Here is a 20484-nt window from a genome sequence, read left to right as displayed (position 1 = left end):
GCGTTTTGTCATATTCATGTTTAAGATTTTTATATGTAAATTTTGTGTTGTGTGATATTTATTGTAAATACTTTCTCAACATTTTTTTATGTCTTTTTGGTCAGATAGCTCGTTTTTAATACACTTTGGCCTTCAATTATTCGAGTTTGAACGTCTTCAGATCAGGTAAATCAAGTAAAGTGCTTCGGACAAAGGAAATTTATGAAGCTTTGTCTTAATTTTTTGCATCTATATAGTTGACACACATGTTTATTGTTGTGATCTTATGTTAATTTCTAGGTGTCTTTTGGTTAATTATTTTGTCAGGTTGCGGTCTTATAGACGTATAAATCACATCCCTTTTAATTCGTTAACAAATGAACCAGATTAAGTTGCAGATGGGAAACGTTTGAACAAATTTTTAGATTGCAGTTGCAACTGAAAAATTTCACTTTTTAAAGTAGTCAAAATTTACAAAACAGTATAATATTTGTTTTAACATGTATTAAGAAGAAGATCAAATATAAAAATCACTTCACATCCAACGTATGGATTTAGTGTGAAGACTTCACAAAGAGTGCGAGAAAAGCATGCCGACTATGTGCAATTTCAAAATATACGTATCGATATGATGTAGTACCATAATTAAGTGTTCATAGCTACATTACATGTAAAGATACAATTTGAACGATAGACATTTTTACCTCTACTTAAGTATTTTCTTTATTTTATAAAAGACGAAAATAGGTATTCTTCATACAGCTGATGAAAAATTGTTATGTCATTGACTTCTCTATATAAAAATTTGAAGTTTGTTGATCATGTTGAATAAATGCAAAATATATTTTAATACTTGATAATATTAAACTTGGTAATCTGAATGTCTGGAATAATTACAGATTTTTTACGAACAACATTTTTCTTGTTTGGTCCGTAGAAATTTAGAATCAACGTGTTTCTAGAATCCTGAATGAAAGTTCAAAATAAAACAAACCTGACGAGTTTGTAAATTCATGTATTTTTAAATCAATAAATGTTTTTTTTTGGCAGATTAATGGCAAGTAACTGGACTGTTTGCGGGGTCTGTGAGTATCGCCACATAACAAAACAATCGGTTGTTTGGTGTTCAGAATGCGACGAAGGGCTGTGTGAAGAATGTAAAGAACACCATGGTGTTTCAAAAGGAACCAGAAGTCATGGCATTGAATCAATTACCGATTACCAGAAACTTCCATATAACGTGTTACAATTAGCCAGTTCTTGTGATAATCATAATGAGAAATACATGATATTCTGCAAAAAGCATGATTGCCCATGTTGCAAGAAATGTATAGTTGAATCACACATTGAATGTAAAGAATTGATCGATGTTAATGATATAACACGAAACATCAAATCATCACACATCTTTTGAAGATATCGAACATACCTTGTCAGAAATGGCATTGAATATAAAAAGACTTCGAATCAACAGGGAAGACAATTTGGCGTTAATCGGGAAACAAAGTAAAGAAATTGAAAAGGGGGTTCTAGAAACTCGTGCTAGGATCAATTTTCATCTGGATAAACTTCAGAATGCCATATTGAAAGATCTAAAAACGAGAGAAGAAGAAGAAAGTAACAAAATCCGACGGCTACTGAAATCATTAATAGACAAGGATAAAGAGAACACAGAACACCAAACAAACATTGCTAATATAAAACAGTACGCTTCAGAACTGCAAACCTTCATCGCTTTGAAACACACAGAAACGAATGTCGTAGCAGATGAAAAGAACATCCAATCAATGGTCAAAAGTGATGGTGCAAACCAAGTTGATTTTTCTTGCCAGACTAATCCGTCATTGCAAGGTTCGCTATCTAGCATTCAGAATTTTGGAGATATCGTGGTGAAAGCAGATCAATGTAAAATACCAATCCTTAAACAGAAGGAAAGACAAGCTCAGATAATGGTAGCTGTTACACCGATGACTATCGATAACGTAACACCTATATTGCTTAATACGTTTGGCACAAAGTTGTTAGATGTCTTTGGGTGTACGTTTTTGCCTGATTGTAGAACGGTTTTTGCGTGCTTAACAAAAAGAATTATTCAAGTTTTTAAGCCAGATGGATCTTTGGATTTTGAAATTAGAAGCTTTGGTCCTGTATTCGATGTGACATACATAGGAGATAACTCAGTTGCTGTGACATCTGGTTATAATAAGTCCATTGGAATTAGTTTAATCGACTTAACAACAAAGAAAGTAATGAAAACATTGAAATTAAATTCAGTAAACACTGGAGTAACATACAGTGACGACAATTTAATATATTGTGCTGCAAAAGACGGAATACAAATGATCAACCTTCATAATGAAGCCATTGTCAGTGTTACTAAAACAAAATTACCTTACTATTCATATGTTGCAACATTTAGAGACAATATTTACTATACAGGCGGTACGACCATAATGTAACCTGCATTGACTTTCAAGGAAACATGAGATGGGTATTCAAAAATAAAAGTGTTCTCAAATTTCCTTTAGGTATATCTGTAGATAGAGATGGAAATGTATATGTAGTAGGACAAGGTTTGAATAACATAGTAGTTATCTCTCCTAACGGACAAAACTATAGACAGCTTTTAACAAGTGAGAATGGACTGACGGATCCATTAGTTCTACACGTTGATAGATCAAGATGTTGTAAGATGTGAGTTGCCAATGAAATGGGACAAGCGTTCGTGTTTAATCTTTAAAAATAATGTGGGAACTATGATGTCACTTATGTGAGAGTCAATGCTTATTGAAAGTTAAATGATATTTACAATTTAAAAAGAGGATATTTCTTAGAAACATCGAAATAAATTGTATTGTTTCTTATTTGTAAATATAAAGTTTATATACATTCATAATGTTTCGAACTGAGTGTAAAGGCGTGAGTTTGGCAAATTACTGAAGGCAACACGGTGATCTATGTAATAGTTTTTGTCACTTTGTCTCTGGTAGATTCCATGGGACGCTGTCTTATTGGCAATTATATCATCTTTTTATTTTTACATAAAGAGTGACAAAAGCGCTCTGCTGATGAAACTTTGAATTGCACTGCTTTATTAACTGCAATTCCTTTTCAATCTTGTGTAGCTTTAAAATGGAAATATTATTTTTCTGCAGAGATAATTAGCTATAGAATAAAGATGTTATTTTTTAATTATCAAGTAATATTGCAATAGACGATCATTCACGTACAAAATAATTCAAATCATAGTCCATATATATATATATATATATATATATATATATTGACTGCAGTTTATCGTTTAGTCAGCTTTAAAAGAGGGTCAGAAATTAAAATAAGCATGAATAATATAATGGCCAAATAAACAATAAAACTTTAAAAATTTCTTCATGTTATGGTATGTATTTGATATAAATTAGTCATGTAGTTGCTTGGAAATATTTTTTTGAAACAGTTAAAATGAAAGGAAATTTTTTGACTGAAAACTCACTTTTGTCCAATGAACTCACTTTTGTCAAATGAACTCACTTTTGTCCAATGAACTCACTTTTGTCCAATGAACTCACTTTTGTCCAATTGTATATAAATTATAATGCTTGGGTTAAACATATGTGTTAGCACCCAACCACCCTATAACTTGGGAATGTGGCGAAACTTCACAATATCAGAACAAACTGTAAAATTAGATTTATTAGACTGACACAATGCATGTAGGCATAAATAGTATCATATCATTCAAGTGCATATGATGTCATAAGGAAATCATCTGCCTTAATGTTCTCAATTGAGGCTATAACTATCAAAACAATAAATAAGTAGCACTTGTTTTGTCAAATCTGTTAATCATACAAGGAACATTTATATTGACATATATATACAACTCGTCTAAACATCAACCCAACAATGTTAGATCTGTAAATTTGCTTTCGCAAATTTTTTGTTCTTCCCTCGCCGGGATTCGAACCCATGCTACTGAGATATCGTGACACCAAATCGCCTGCACTGTAGCCGTCCCGCTAGACCACACGACCACCTGGGCTTCATAAAAATGAAGCTTTCGATGGCCGGGTGTTACCTTTTCACGTCAGTTTTAATCTAGCGTCGTACTACAGTACATGATATATAAGGCATGAAGATGTTATTCTTACAGCTCAGCTACATTGACACATATATGTAAGTATAACATCTTCATGCCTTATATAGTATGTACTGTAGTACGGCGCTAGATTAAAACTGACGTGGAAAGGTAACACCCGGCCACCGAAAGCTTCATTTTGAAGCCCAGGTGGTCGTGTGGTCTAGCGGGACGGCTACAGTGTAGGCGATTTGGTGTCACGATATCTCAGTAGCATGGGTTCGAATCCCAGCGAGGGAAGAACTAAAAATTTGCGAAAGCAAATTTACAGATCTAACATTGTTGGGTTGATGTTTAGACGAGTTGTATATATATATTTGATGGCGATCCGATGGATACATCTGTTGTAGGGTTGTCACTGACTCAGACGTACTTATGAATATAATTATTTTCTGTGACTGTATCTTACATTAATTTGTAGGATCCTTTACTATAGATAATTTAGCTGATCTGTAACAATAACATCTTCATGCCTTATATATCATGTACTGTAGTACGCCGCTAGATTAAAACTGACGTGGAAAGGTAACACATGCCCACCGAAAGCTCTTTTTTTGAGAGCCCAGGTGGTCGTGTGGTCTAGCGGGACGGCTGCAGTGCAGGCGATTTGGTGTCACGATATCTCAGTAGCATGGGTTCGAATCCCGGCGAGGGAAGAACCAAAAATTTGCGAAAGCAAATTTACAGATCTAACATTGTTGGGTTGATGTTTAGACGAGTTGTATATATATATATATATATATATATATATATATATATATATATATATATATATATATATACTGTTCCCAGATCACACAACATCGCCAATCTATTATACCACATCACATTGGCCCCCACATTTACACGGAATAGTATAACTTAATGCTGCCTTACACATTTGCATCTTCCTATGCAACCGTTTTTACTTTTACATTCACTTTTTATTAGTTTAGTGCAGGACTCTGGCGTTTAAAGCAGACATGTCCAGAAAGGTTCCCCTATATAAAGATAAGTGGATGTGATATTATTGCCAATGATACAACTCTCCACAAGAGACCAAATTACATAAATATTATCAAATATAAGTCACCGTACGGTCTTCAATAATAATAAAAATTCATATCGCATAGTCAACTATAAGAGTGTTGAAGTAGTCTGTCTTCAAATTCAGCAAATATGTTGTCAATAAGAAACTTCAGCATACTGGTTTCTTGTTCCTCTGTGTAGCATGTTTTACCCCTTTGTTCTCTATTAACAAAACATGCCGTATTGTATCCCAAAGTGATCAATAGTGTGGATTATTTCTTTCGAACGATTTTTCAATTTCACACGATGAATGGTAGTATAAAGGGTTGAAAAATCATGATATAATTAATTTCAGAGAAAGATCGAGATTTCAAAATCCAGAAGTTCTTTAGAGTTTTTTTTAAACCACAAATGCATGCGATCAGAAAAGTCGTCTCAAATCAATAATCCAAAATGCTTTTCATTATAGATATGGTAGCATTCGCTATAAATTTATAACCTAATCATAAAGAGTCTACACAGCTTAAAGCTTAACATAGTGAATGATGTTGTATAGACAGACACACAAATTTGAATAAAAAAAATGAATGGGTCTATGTACACCAATACTACAATAATTTTTAAATGTCAAAATGTTGCATAACACTTGTCCTACCTCCATATCAAATATGTTATTGTCCCCGCAGACAAAGCCCAACAAAAATCGTTTTTGTGTGTAAATCACATTTCTCAAACTGTTTGATAAATGCATTAGGTATTGACAATTCACTTTGAAACTCGACATATACACGCACGACACTTAATTACCAACAGCTTAGTATGATTTAACAATTTTTTCTTAAATTGTCTGTTTATAAATTTAGAAATTATTAAGAAACTAAGGTTTCAACTCCCTCAGGCAAAGTTGACTTTAGATGAATCTTGCTATTTATTTTATGTATTTTTGTTATATAGTTCTTCAACGTTTTCGGTACTTATACATCTTCGGATTTCAAATGTTTGGCTTTGAGCGTTCCTGATGAAGGTAAATCTAGAAAAGCGCTTCGGACGGATGAAATTATTAAACGTGTTGTTCTCGATTGTTTTACCAAGGATGACTCCTGTATTATCATAGGTCTCTTCTATTTTTCTTTAGGATTTTAACCAATGACGAAGAACTGGATATTCCTCCACTGTATTGGATAACTAAACTACATATGTGTCCGTAAAACAACATTTTATTGCTAGGTCTTCTAAGTGCTCCATGAAATCTCTAGATCTTTCTAAATTATTAACGTCTATTTTATTAGCATTCAAAGCCGCCTTCAATCTTATTGTGAAACTACCTATTCTTAAGGTGGCGTGAAACAGATGTGGATACTAAAAAATTCAAAAGATCTTTTTCGATTACATACGATCTAAGACACTTTCAATAGTACTGTTCTATACTTTAGACAAGTATTCCCCATTTCAAACTAAAAGACAAGTTTAAAGAGTTCGTAATGCTTGTTTCATAAAAAAGAATGGGTCTTGTCTTATGGAGAGATCATTGTACTTTGTAAAATATATCTCTGAATCAAACAAAAAAATACCTGAAACTGACATAATCAAGATGCTTGATTTCTTGTTTAACAACATTATTACGTTTGGGGGACATGTTTTACAACAAATAATCGGCATTCGCATGGGAACCAACTGTGCCCCTATTCTTGCCGACTTGTTCCTTTATTCATATGGGCAAGACTTCATACAGGAATAACTTAGGAAGAAAGAAAAGAAGTCAGCAATATTTATTAATTTTACTTTTGCTATATAGATGATGTTCTCTCACTAAATAATTCATAATTTGGTGACGATGTTGAACGCATCAATTTTGAGATAAAGGAAACAGCAGATACAGTTAAGTCTGACTTATATCTTGACTTCCATCTAGAATTAAACAATTAGAGTTGGTCGAAAACAAATCTTTACAACAAAGAAGATAATTTTACTTCCCATTTCTATGTAGCAACATTTCAGCAGCGCCAGCATACCGAGGATATATTTCCCAGTTGACACAATATTCCAGGGCTTATGTTCCTTGATAGAAATTGTAAACTTCTATAGATTTCAAGTTTTGATTGGTAAAAAATCATGTTGATATTATTTACTTATATTTTGGTATTGCACAAGGTCATGCTTTCTCATGCTGTTAATGATTTCTTAACACTTAATCCATATGATGTGCACCGATTGATATTTCAGTGTTTTAACATGATTCATTCATTAGTTGTTATGGACTTCACCTTTGATAGCTTTTAGTAAATGCATGCTGTGTCATATTGGTCTTTTGTGTCTGTTTTCTTTCTATTAGTTGTGTTTGTGTGCAGCAAGGTTATATAGAGCTCTCATAACCATGTTTTACCTCACAATGCTGAACTTGCCTGTCCCAAGCTTAAGTCAGGAGCCTGTTATTCAGTGGTTATTGTCAATTGGTGTATTCATATTTGTTAAGCAATAAATCTGATCTTTGTTTTTTTTTATTATTTTTTATTCATTCTAATTTTGTCAAAGTTAAATCTTTTATAGCAATTATATGGTATGGGTTTTGCTCATTCATGCAAGCTGTACAGCGACTGTAGTTCCATGAAATGACATCATTTGTACTTTGTCTGAAGGTATTTTATTAGACTATTTATCGGATTTGTTATAACATAAGCAACACGATGGGTGCCACATGTGGATCAGATCTGCTTACCCTTCCGGAGCACCTGAGATCACCCCTAGTTTTGGTGGGGTTTGTGTTGCTTATTCTTTAGTTTTCTAAATTGTGTGTACTATTGTTTGTCTGTTTGTCTTTTTCATTTTTAGCCTTGGTGTTGTCAGTTTATTTCGATTTATAAGTTCGACTGTCCCTTTGGTATCCTTCGTCCCTCTTTTATTGACAATCATACCACATCTCCTTATTTCTATATTGTATTTATTGAAGAAGGGCACTTTGCTTTCACAGAAGAAAGTAGATATAAAAAGATGTGGTATGAGTGCCAATGAGACAACTCTCCATCCAAGTCTGTTTCACAATATATGCAGATATCAATATCAAATTCAAAAATTATGGTTAAGTGCTACAGGCATCTTACAACAAATTTGTAGAGCAGATTTTGAGGAGAATAAATGGAGCAAATTTTAAAAGGCCTTAAAGATTGCCCTTATTTATAGCTAAAATTTCAATCAAGAATTTAATGGAAAAATGCCAATTAAAACTAACTGATATTTTTTCATCCCCAACTGCTCCTTGTAACTCAGCCTGCATTGTCTTTTTAATTTCTAGAATCAAGATTTCTAGAGAATTACTGTGTATAGGTCCATTTAATTAGAACCATAGATTACACATAGACATCTGAAAAAAACATTTTAGATTTTTGTCATTTCTACTCCATTTTTATTTGTCTGACATTGATGTCTACCAATGAATTTTGTACGAAAAATAATCCTATTCCCCTATTAATAAGAAGGACCATTTTAAAAATATCAAAAACAAGAACAAAACAACAAACTATAAATTTATAACTTTCATATTTATTGTATTATATATTATCTATTGAATAAGACTGCTATGTTGCTATTTTGAAATCCAGTAGCAAACATTAGTGTAATTATAAAACACAATGAATCTCATTCTTAATCTTGAAAACAGTTTGTACATAATGGAAATATATAGCTTCATACAGTACAACCAATGACATGAAAATAATTTTACTAAACAAAAATTTAGATATACACTAACATGTAGATTGTCCTTCTATTGTAAACAACTAACATTTAGTTTCTTTGCTGAACTCTCATTGAAGTGAAGAGAAAAAAATTATGATCAGTTCTTTTGCAAAGCAATGTAAATAATGTGAAATGAATTAACTACCAATCCAAGTGAATACACACTTATAAGTTAATTGCAAGTGACAATTTAACAAACCGTTTGGTTTTTTTACGAAGTATAAAAAAACTCCAATCAATGAGAGAATATTTTTTCTAACCCTTTTCTTTTTAAAAACTGATGAGGATAAACTATGGATTAATTATTATTCATTGGTTATCAATTTGCATTGATTTCATGGGAACAAGTTTGAACGTAGACTTTGACAAAACCTTGAAATTTAGTATCCATGGAAAACCAAGCATTCCTTAATCCAGTAAAATTGGTACCCCCGAATATAAATGTATTCATAATAATTTGTGTTGATTTAAATTAAGTTGAGACATTTATTAACTAAAGACTGTCATCACAAATCTTAAACAACTATTGATGTATCAATTCAGAAGTTAACACTGTTACGATAGACTTTCAAATTTAAGTCACATACATATCCAAAATCATTATTTGTTGTAAAATAAAAACATCCAATAAATACTCATGAGCACTAATCTAGGTTATTTTTTTGGGGACAAGAATACTTTTTAAGATAATGCATGCGTCTTACTGACTGCATATCTAATTTAGTATGATTGATTTTTTTTCTATGAAAATTTCTGTCTGTTAATTTAATACAAAACAAATTAAAAAAAAACAGACATGAGCACAACATTTAAGTTATGAATATAACTCGTGCCACCAATTTGTAATATAGATGTCTCTTTCGATAACCAACATGACTATCAAGTGTTGTCAGATAACCAAACAAGAAATAAAGTATCCAAATAGATTTTTGGAAATCTGATAATAGAACGAGAGCAAAAAAAGTGGTGGTTATATCTAAATCTTAAGATTTATTTTATCTTTTAAGATAAAAACTGTCAAGTAATATATAATGCCCTTAAGTTTTAATATAATATGTGTAAAAAAATTAATTACAGTACAATACTGGTAATTTAGTTTTCAATTTTTTTTTTATCAGTCATGTCTTATATAAACAAATCAGAAAGGCATAAAAATTCAACAAGTCATACTAACAAAATATAAAAGTATAAAAAGAACCTACACAAGAAAATAAATATTAATGAAAAAAAATAGGTATTTTAAAACTAACATTCAAATACACAACAAGTACTGATAACTGTACACATCAACAAAAAGTAGAAAGACATTACTCTGAACCATGATTACAGATACAAAGTATAACACTGCTTTGAAAAATACAGAGTAATAGTCACTATAGACATAAGAGCTATATTTTACTTAATGTGTATTCATAATTACAAAACAAATATAGTGTCTAGATACAAGTCTGGTTTAAAAAATGTTTACCATTGACATCTTTTATTCATTATGTTATATTCTTTTGTAAATCATAGCAAGGGCTTAAATAATTTAAACATATAGTCATCTATCTTATTCACTTTTGATATTCATTGAATTTTTTTTTTTTTTTTACTGGTGTTAATATTGGAAATTGATATCCAACTAAAAATATAATTCCATAAAAACGAGATGAATAGAAAATCCTTCATATCTGTACACATGACCGGATCTGATTTATATTATAACTCTATTCACTTTCTTAAAGAAAAGAGCACAATGTTAACAGCAGTGTCATTTTCTTAGCATAAGTTCATACATTAAACAAGAGGCTGTCACAACGACAGCAAACCGGATTTATTAACATTTATTTGTGTCCTGGCAATATCAAATGAACCATTACTGATGAATGGTGAAAGTGAAAATCGTCAATATCAAATTTGACCTCCATTTTGTCATCAGTATCAACATATTAAAATTTGAATAGCTTAGATTGAAAGTTCATGAGTAAATGCAACAACGTGAATGGAAACGCCATTTTACAATCTTTCAAGAACCATAACTCCTGAACGGTAAAAGTCAAAATCGTCATTATTGAACTTGACCTCTATTTTGTCATCAGTAACAACATATTAAAATTTGAAAAGCTTTGGTTGAATAGTTCATGAGAAAATGCACGGACACGACTGGAAACACCATTTTTCAATCTTTCAAGAACCATAACTCCTGAACGGTAAAAGTCAAAATCGTCATTATTGAACTTGACCTCCATTTTGTCATCAGTAACAACATATCAAAATTAGGGAAGCTTTGGTAGAACAGTTCATGCGTAAATGCACGGACACGACTGGAAACTCAATTTTTCAATCTTTCAAGAACCATAATTCCTGAACGGTAAAAGTCAAAATCGTCATTATTGAACTTGACCTCCATTTTGTCATCAGTAACAACATATTAAAATTTGGGAAGCTTTGGTAGAACAGTTCATGCGTAAATGCACGGACACAACTGGAAACTCCATTTTTCAATCTTTCAAGAACCATAATTCCTGAACGGTAAAAGTCAAAATCGCCATTATTGAACTTGACCTTCATTTAGTTGTCAGTAACAACATATTAAAATTTTAAAAGCTTTGGTTGAACGTTTCATGAGTTAATGCACGGACAAAATTTGATTGGCGCCCGCCCGCCCGCCCGCCGTACATCCCCAATTCAATAACCGACATTTTTGTCACAAAAATCCGGTTAAATATAATGTAATGTTGTGAAAATAAAGAAAGAAAGTGCCAATAGACATTCTTATCCACTCAAAAAATATCAAGTTGCAAATATTTTTTATCATACAGTATATATAAACAAAATTTGAAAATGAAAATAAAAAATGTTGATATAAAAGATGTGTATTTATCATGATTATGTAATTTTAATTACATACAAAAATCATAAATAGCCATTTATATCAAATCTTTTATAAAGTTTGTGAAAGGTGTTTTGAACTTAAAACATTGAATACAAACCATATATCTATTTTTTTTTATAAATCCAGTTCCTTTTTTCACAGAGGTTAATTTGGAAACTTTTTTGGAGTTAAACCTACAATATTATATATAGTTTACAACCATATCACAGAAGTATGTAATTTGTCCTGTCTAAAACGTGTCATGATTATTGTGTAGCTTTCATAAGTGTTGGCAGACTTTTGAATATCTTCAATGCCCATCCCATTAAGAACTTCCACAGTGACTTGGCCATAGTGAATCTGTTCATCAACAGTCTCCAAAGAATGATTAAACCAAACACATTGCTACATAGGTTGATTCTCTGGAGTCTGAAAAAGGAAAACACATTTCTCTTATTGTTTCTGTTAAATTTTTTCACATTATCTTTTTTTACAAATCTGTTATATAACAAATTATGCAAGTACTTTATTGAACAAAGGTAACACCATTATTTATTGTACAAATCATAGATGAATCTACAGACTAAACCACTATACTTCATAAATGCATTAATCATTAAAAATTAAAAAAAAATATATATATTGTGTTGATCAAAAACCTGCCAAAATGGAAATCATGTGTTATGATGAAAACAATCCACTCTCTGTTGTAAATAATCTGTATTTCTGAAATAATGTATAATCCCAAAATATCATATTATTGGACAGGCTTTGTGTATGTGTTCCGGACTATATGAGTATTTGGACCATACGCGTACGGTCATGACCAAAAAAAATCTGAGTGACCATAATTATGTATGTATGGTAAAATAATTGAATTTCGAAAATTTATAAACAACCAAATTCAAAATAGTCCGCCATATTCAAATGATAAAATATTTGTCTTAAATTGGTCACATGATACATGTGATACTTCACCTTCCTGGTTGATAAGTAGGGTGTAATTCGAAGCAACCATGAACGGATTTAAGACGATTGTAAGGTATTTTTATAAAAGATTATCAACAAGACGATTATAGCCAATAATTGACGATATACATTACTTTACTTGTTTGCATGCCACCTTAGTTTATAATTTCATTTTGTTTTCACTTTCGTATGTTTTAGATCAAGATGACCACAGTCGTTTTTATCAAGATTGAACTAAATGTAAAGTAAGGATTTACATAAACAGATCAAACACATTTAATGGTTGGTAAAATTTATTTATATAATAAAGTTCACGGAGAAATAATATTTTATCCATTTAAAAAATAAAATCAAGTTGCCTTCCTTAAATAATTCAGTTGTTAATCAGTGACACTCTTAAGTATTTTATCAAAACCAGAAGCTTTGATCAAGCTAATCAATACTTGAATCAATTATTGGATGGCTCGCCAAAATGTTATTTGTATTAATACTGTGTAAATAACAGTGTATATAAAGTGCGAATCCAGAAGTTCATTTTCACTGTCCTATGCGGGTATGTCTATTGTAGAATAAAGGATCATGGGAAAACTGTATTTGTTTACGTTTTGAAAATACCAAATTAATTGATTTGAAGGAAAGTTTTTACATATTTTCATTGTGATATGTCTTTATTATGTACAAACATAGCATTAAAGTTCAAATAAGTGTTATAAAAGCAACATAATATAGCATATCGATTTTTGAAAGCGATCCATTTTAACTATAGATGCGATGAATTATCACTGTTAGTGCAATCATTTCTGATGTGGAATTTTCGAAGATGCAGGAATTTTTATTGTAGAATTATTTGATAAATGTACTTGAAACAAATGAAAAAACTTAGTTGATGACGTTAGAATTTATGATAAATGTATTTTCAAATTGAAATACAAACTACTCATTCATTCTTTATCAAATATATAGCTTTTCAAACTTGTAACAAAAACGCTTCTCAAAATGTCATATTGACGTATTCTTCAAATTAGGTTTTTCCATAATTCAGATTCCCGTATCCCGCTTATACTATGCAGTTCTCATTTTTTTAAATTTTCCGTGTCCCGCTATACTTTATTTCTCGTTTTCACGACACAATCATTTGACTATCACGTGTCATGCTTACAAAAAAAATCGGCAATTCAGCGTCACGCTTATACCCCAACGCGACCCACTATTCTACTCTTTTCTGACTCATATTAAGCCCATTATAAATATATTAAAAAAGTGTTTTTTATCCCTTTTTATCCCGTCTCGTTTCGGGTTGAGCCACAGATAGATAAGATGTCATATGTGACAATGAGACAACTTTCAAAACGAGTCACAATTAAAAAAAGTATACCTTTATACGTCAAAACATGGAGTCTTGGCTCACACCGAACAGCAAGTTATAAAGAGCCCCAGTGTAAAACCTTTTAAACGGGAAAACCAACGATTCAATCTTTATCAAGATGTACGTAATTAGTGGTGAAGTGTCATGGAAATGGATAAAAAAAAACAAGGATATGGAAATGGAAAGAAATTTTAAAAATGGAATACATTTGAAATAAATGTTATTTCTATTGAATTTATTTAGAGTGTTTTAAAACCAAACTTTCCTCCGTAAGTTAAATTTTATCAAATCCATCTCTTACTTTATCTATTGATTGAGCAAGTCGGCTAGATTAAGGCTTTACAGCTAATTTCCTAATGCATGTAAAGCAAAACGTTGGTTGACTTGATTGCTTAGTTTGTATAATTGTTTATACAAACTTTGTAAATAAGATTGACATCTTTAAACAATATGTATCGGCATAGTTTAACCTGTATTTATATAATTATTATATTTGAATTAAATTGGGTGTTATCATAATGACTGTACAAAAAAAAAACCCAAAGCAAGCACGCTAACTAAAGTTTTGCTTTACAATTCAATTCAATATTTTATTTAAGTCTCATCTCTCAATAATATATAATACAACATTACATTAAATGTAAAAATATATAAATATAAAAAGAGAGCCATTCTGTACAGAATTACAAGAGACTATAACATTAAAAATTATATAAAGAATGCATCTATATATTATAAAACATATTGACATTAACATTATTTACAGTATAAAACATTTCTACGTCTATTTAAAATAAGATTACAGGCTTTGGCACAGCTACGAATCATATTATTATCTGTAAATAAAAACACTAATTTCTGTTTATCATCATAAGACATAAAATCACTATTAAAATGTGTTGCTTCATCAAATAATTTTTTTCTAAAATCATCATACAAAGGACACGATAAAATAACATGGGCTTCATCTTCTAAAATATTCATACAATTATCACAGACTCGATCTTTTAAAATTAATTTTTCAAATCTCCCCGTTTCTATTCTTAGTGGTGCTACACCACATCGAAATTTGGCAAAAGAACTCCTTTGCGAAAATGGCATTGGAATTTTACAATAAGTTTCCGTTTCAAAACTGTTCTTAAATAGATTATATGTACGAAGTTTGTTACCACCTTTACCAGATAAAGCTTTCTCTGATTGTAAATTGCCTTGCCACTGTTCGACATATTTACTAAACATTTTAGACATAACAGTATTGACAACTGAGGTACTATCAACATAATCTGTAATGATACACAAATGTTCTGCATTATACTCAGAAAACGTTTTCCTTACATAAAAATTCCAATTTTTTATACACTTATGTTTTTTACTCATAATGTCTGCCCATATGAAAATTTTTCTGTTTAAACGATCAGAACTCATATTGTTCAAACGGCACCATAGTCGAATTAAGCATTGCCATTGTTTTTGAAAGATAGGTATCCACCCCATATCCCCTGCAACTGCAGCATTTGGAGTATATTTACCCACTCCAAGAAAAAATCTGCAAGCTCTATTATGGATGGCATTTATAAAAGAAAATTTTTTGCAACCCCAAATACCAGCACCATATTCAACAATTGGAAGCACCAAACTCTCATATAATTTTGAAAAGACATTATGAGTAACACCACCTAAGATTTTGCACTTGGCTATAACAAGGCCCAGTGCTCTATTTGCAGAAGCTGCAACAGCTTTAGCAGTTACATTATAATCTAAAAATTCACTTAAAACTAAACCTAAATATGTATAAGTAGTAGAATATTCAATGATATAATTCCCACATTTAAATTCAACATGTTTACATGCTTAAAAAAATACGCCGTAATAGATAAAAAAATAAATATATCATACAGTGAAAATGTGCCGCATATACAATACTAATGAATCGCTCTACAGTGAAAATGAAAGAATAGTATCATTATTCGACAGTAAACATGACTCTCATAAAGAAAGCATCATAGTGGAATTCAGTTCAATATGAAGAAACTGAATGACAAAACCTATTCTACGTTATACAACTTTAATAATTGTGTTGAAATGAATATTTTTTCTACAACAACATCTTACCTGTTAGTTATAAAACACCTGCACGATCTGTTCGTGAAATGTCCTTAATATTCACCTATTTTGGTATATATTTCACAGCTATTTGGATTTAGGCGCGAAAAAAACCGATTCGCATCTCTTACTTTGTTTTATTAGTATTATGTGTTTCTTAACATATACTTTTTAACTAATTTTCTTCAAAAATAAAATAAAAGTCGTCTGTTTATTTATCATTCTACATCAAAAATTTCTGGCATATACAGTGAAAATGATATTTTAGGATCCGCACTTTACATACACTGAATAAGGTTTGTTTACAATTATACCTTATTAAACATTTGAATTTTAGAGTGTATCTAACGAGAATAATATTGTCTTTACATAACTTATTTGTTGAAACAGGCCGATATCACGGTGTTAATAGATCAGAAGGAAAATGCACACTCGTACTTTATTGTTAAATACAATAGAAGACGAGTTCATTTTATTAGCTCACCTGGCTTTTCTCATCACTTTGCGTCCGTCGTCCGTCGTCGTCGTCGTCCGGCGTCGTCTGTTAACTTTTACAAAAATCTTCTCTGAAACTACTTGGCCAAATTAATCCAAACTTGGCCACAATCACCTTTGGGGTATCTGGTTTAATAAATGTGTCCGGTGACCCGGCCAACCAACCAAGATGGCCGCCATGGCTAAAAATAGAACATAAGGGTGAAATGCAGTTTTTGGCTCAGGTCAAGATCTATCTGCCCTGAAATTTTCAGATAAATCGGACAACCTGTTGTTGGGTTGCTGCCCCTGAATTGGTAATTTTAAGGAAATTTTGCTGTTTTTGTTATTATCTTGAATATTTTTATAGATAGAGATAAACTGTAAACAGCAATAATGTACAGCAAAGTAAGACCTAAAATTAAGTCAACATGACCAAAATGGTCAATTGACCCCCTAAGGAGTTAATTTTTAACAATTTTCATAAAATTTGTAAATTTTTACTAACATTTTCCACTGAAACTACTGAGCCAAGTTCATTATAGATAGAGATAATTGTAAGTAGCAAGAATGTTCAGTAAAGTAAGATGTACAAACACATCACCATCACCAAATCACAATTTTGTCATGAATCCATCTGCTTTCTTTGTTTAATATTCACATAGACCAAGGTGAGCGACACAGGCTCTTTAGAGCCTCTAGTTTTACAGTGTGATTGTTATAATGCAACAAGGAGACAGTATAGTAATCCATATTATTATAAGCGTCCATCGTCATTTGCGCTTATACAGTTGTTGAGCACAGGAAATGTAAAAGACATATGTAACCTTCGTAAATTTCTTTTCCATACATTTTAACGTAGAACAGACATGTTATAAGTAACCAATATTTAATATAGATAATTATTCTTCTCGGATGTATTCATTTATTTGTTATGTATGCATTATGTATTTATTTATGATATATTGTATTTGAATATATATGATCTTTGTACTGAAGAGCATTATTTGCTCAAAGTAATAAAAGAATTGAATTGAAAATTAAAAAAAAGCAACACGTGAACCTAAAACCGCTTATTGGTCGATAATAACATGACTTATTGTTTGCTCGTGATTTTGGAGACTTTTGGTTTGAAATGATTGATTTTGAATACGATAATGATGATGTTAAAACACCTTTATTGAAAATATTTATTGTTTGAGTATCCTGCATTTTGTTGGGGTTCGTGTTGACCAGTCTTTGTTTTGTGTACCTTTGTTTGTCTTTTCGTCGTTTTTTTTAATCAAGCAGAAATAGACGATTATAAGAGCAGAAACCCCTTTCATTATTTCTTATTCCGCGCCAGACTTCATCTCATTTCTCATCTTTCTTTTCTTCTTTTTAACTTTATGAACCACAAACGTTAACCCCAAGATTTTAAAACTAAGTTAGGGTCACTTTCTATAAAAGCAACAGAACAAATTAAGTTTCAATGATACAATGGTTTAAAGCAAATTCAAACCGTTTTCAAACTCAAATTGGACAACAAATTAAAAATTAGTAAGACTATCTTTTATTAGATAAAAAAACCCCGCTATTCCTTACACAATTATTATATGTTGCCAGATAATCAGATTGGACAACAAATAAAAAATTAGTAAGACTGTCTTTTTATTATATAATAAAAACGCTATTCCTTACACAATTATTATATGTTGCCAGATAATCAGATAACTGCGTGGTTATTAAATGTTAAATATTGTAGACAGAAGTGACATAATTTTGACATCAAGTCATGTCCTAATGGCATTAATATGTTAAATTTATTAACAAAACCGAAATTGTAAGTGATTTCACTGATTTGGATCATATCAAAATAGAAGATATCATAAAGGTGCGAAATATTTTAACGTGTAAAAATCACATGTATATTTTCAAATTATTTTGTGACGTTTCTTTGCAGAATAATGGCAAGTAATTGGAGTGTTTGCGGGGTATGTGATTATCGCCACATTACCAAACCATCAGTTGTGTGGTGTTCAGAGTGTGATGAAGGGCTTTGTGAAGAATGTAAAGACCATCATAGTATTTCCAAAGGAACCAGAAGTCATGGTACTGTATCTATTAGCGAGCACCGGAAACTTCCAAACAACGTATTACAATTGGCACGTTCTTGTGATAAGCACAATGAGAAATATGTGCTATTCTGTAAAAAGCATGATTGTCCGTGCTGCAAGAAATGTGTAGTTGAATCACACATGGAATGTAAAGAATTGGCCGATATCGATGATATAATACGAACTATCAAATCTTCAAATGCGTTCTCAGACATCGAACAGACCTTGTCAGATATTGCAGAGAATATCAATAGACTTCGAACCAACCGGGAAGAAAATTTGACGTCAATCGGAAAAAAGAGAAGAGAAATTGAAAAAGAGGTTCTCGAAACTCGTGCTAGGATCGATCTTCATCTTGATAAACTTCAGGATGCCATACTGAGAGATCTGAAAACGAAGGAAGAAGAAGAAAGTAACGAAATACGACGACTACTTAAATCATTGACAGAAAAGGAAAAAGAAATAACAGAACACCGAACAAACATTGCTAATATAAAGCAGTATGCCTCAGATCTGCAGACCTTCCTCGCTTTGAAACACATAGAAAAAGATATCGTAGTTGAAGAACAGTACATTCAATCAATGATAAAAATTGTTGGTAAGAACCAAGTTGACTTTTCATGCCAGATTAATCCGTCATTGCAAGGTTTGGTATCTGCCATTCAGAAATATGGAGATGTCGTGGTGACAACAGATACATATAATATACCAATCCTAAAACAGAAGGATAAACAAGCTCAGATGATGGTAGCTATAACACCGATGACTATCGATAATCTGAAACTTACACTGCTGCAATCACTGGATACAAAACTTGAATTTGTATCTGGTTGTACGTTTTTACCAGATTTTAGGATGATTATTTCGTGCGAGGTAAACAAACTAATTAGAGTTTTTAAGCCAGATAGTTCTCTGGATTTTGATATTGAAGGCTTCGGCCCCGTATTCGATGTGGCATACATAGGGGATAATTCAGTTGCTGTGACTTCTGGTTATGATAGGGATTCCCTCCAAATTAATTTAATTGAATTAAACACAAAGAAAGTGAGGAAAACATTGAAAGTGAACTCAGTAAACACTGGAGTAGCATACAGTGAAGACAAGTTGATGTATTGTGCTGGAAAGGACGGTATACAAATGATCAATCTTAATGATGAATCCATTGTCAACGTAACTAAAACAGAAGTTCCTAAATTCTCGTATGTTGCATTATTCAGAGACAACATTTTCTATACAAACTGTAACGAAGATAGTGTAACTTGCATTGACTTTAAGGGGAACACACGATGGGTTTTCAAAAATATAAGAGTTCTTAAAAGTCCTTTTGGTATATCTGTAGATAGAGATGGAAATGTTTACGTAGTAGGAGGAGGTTCGCAAAACGTAGTGGTTATATCTCGTAACGGACAAAACTATAGAGAACTTTTATCAAATAAGAAAAGACTGAAGCAACCTGAAGTAATATACGTTGATATATCATCTTGTAAGATGTTAGTTGCAAATAGAAAGGAAAAAGCGTTCGTATATAATCTTAAATAATTTGACGACGATTGATGTCAGTACAGTTAGAGTTAATGATAATAAGAAGTTAATCAATAGTAACAATGGAAAAAGAGAACATTTCTGAGATACATCTAAAAATAAATTGTATGTTTTTTTCATATTTGTAAAATGTATATATATAAAGTATAATACAAAGGCGTGAGTTTTGCAAATGAGCATGATGATCTATATCAAATCTCTGTCCATTTGTCTTAGTTGGGTA

The sequence above is a fragment of the Mytilus galloprovincialis genome, chromosome 7 (assembly GCF_965363235.1).
Source record: "Mytilus galloprovincialis chromosome 7, xbMytGall1.hap1.1, whole genome shotgun sequence".
Classification (NCBI taxonomy): domain Eukaryota; kingdom Metazoa; phylum Mollusca; class Bivalvia; order Mytilida; family Mytilidae; genus Mytilus; species Mytilus galloprovincialis.
This window is presented reverse-complemented; position numbering follows the sequence as displayed.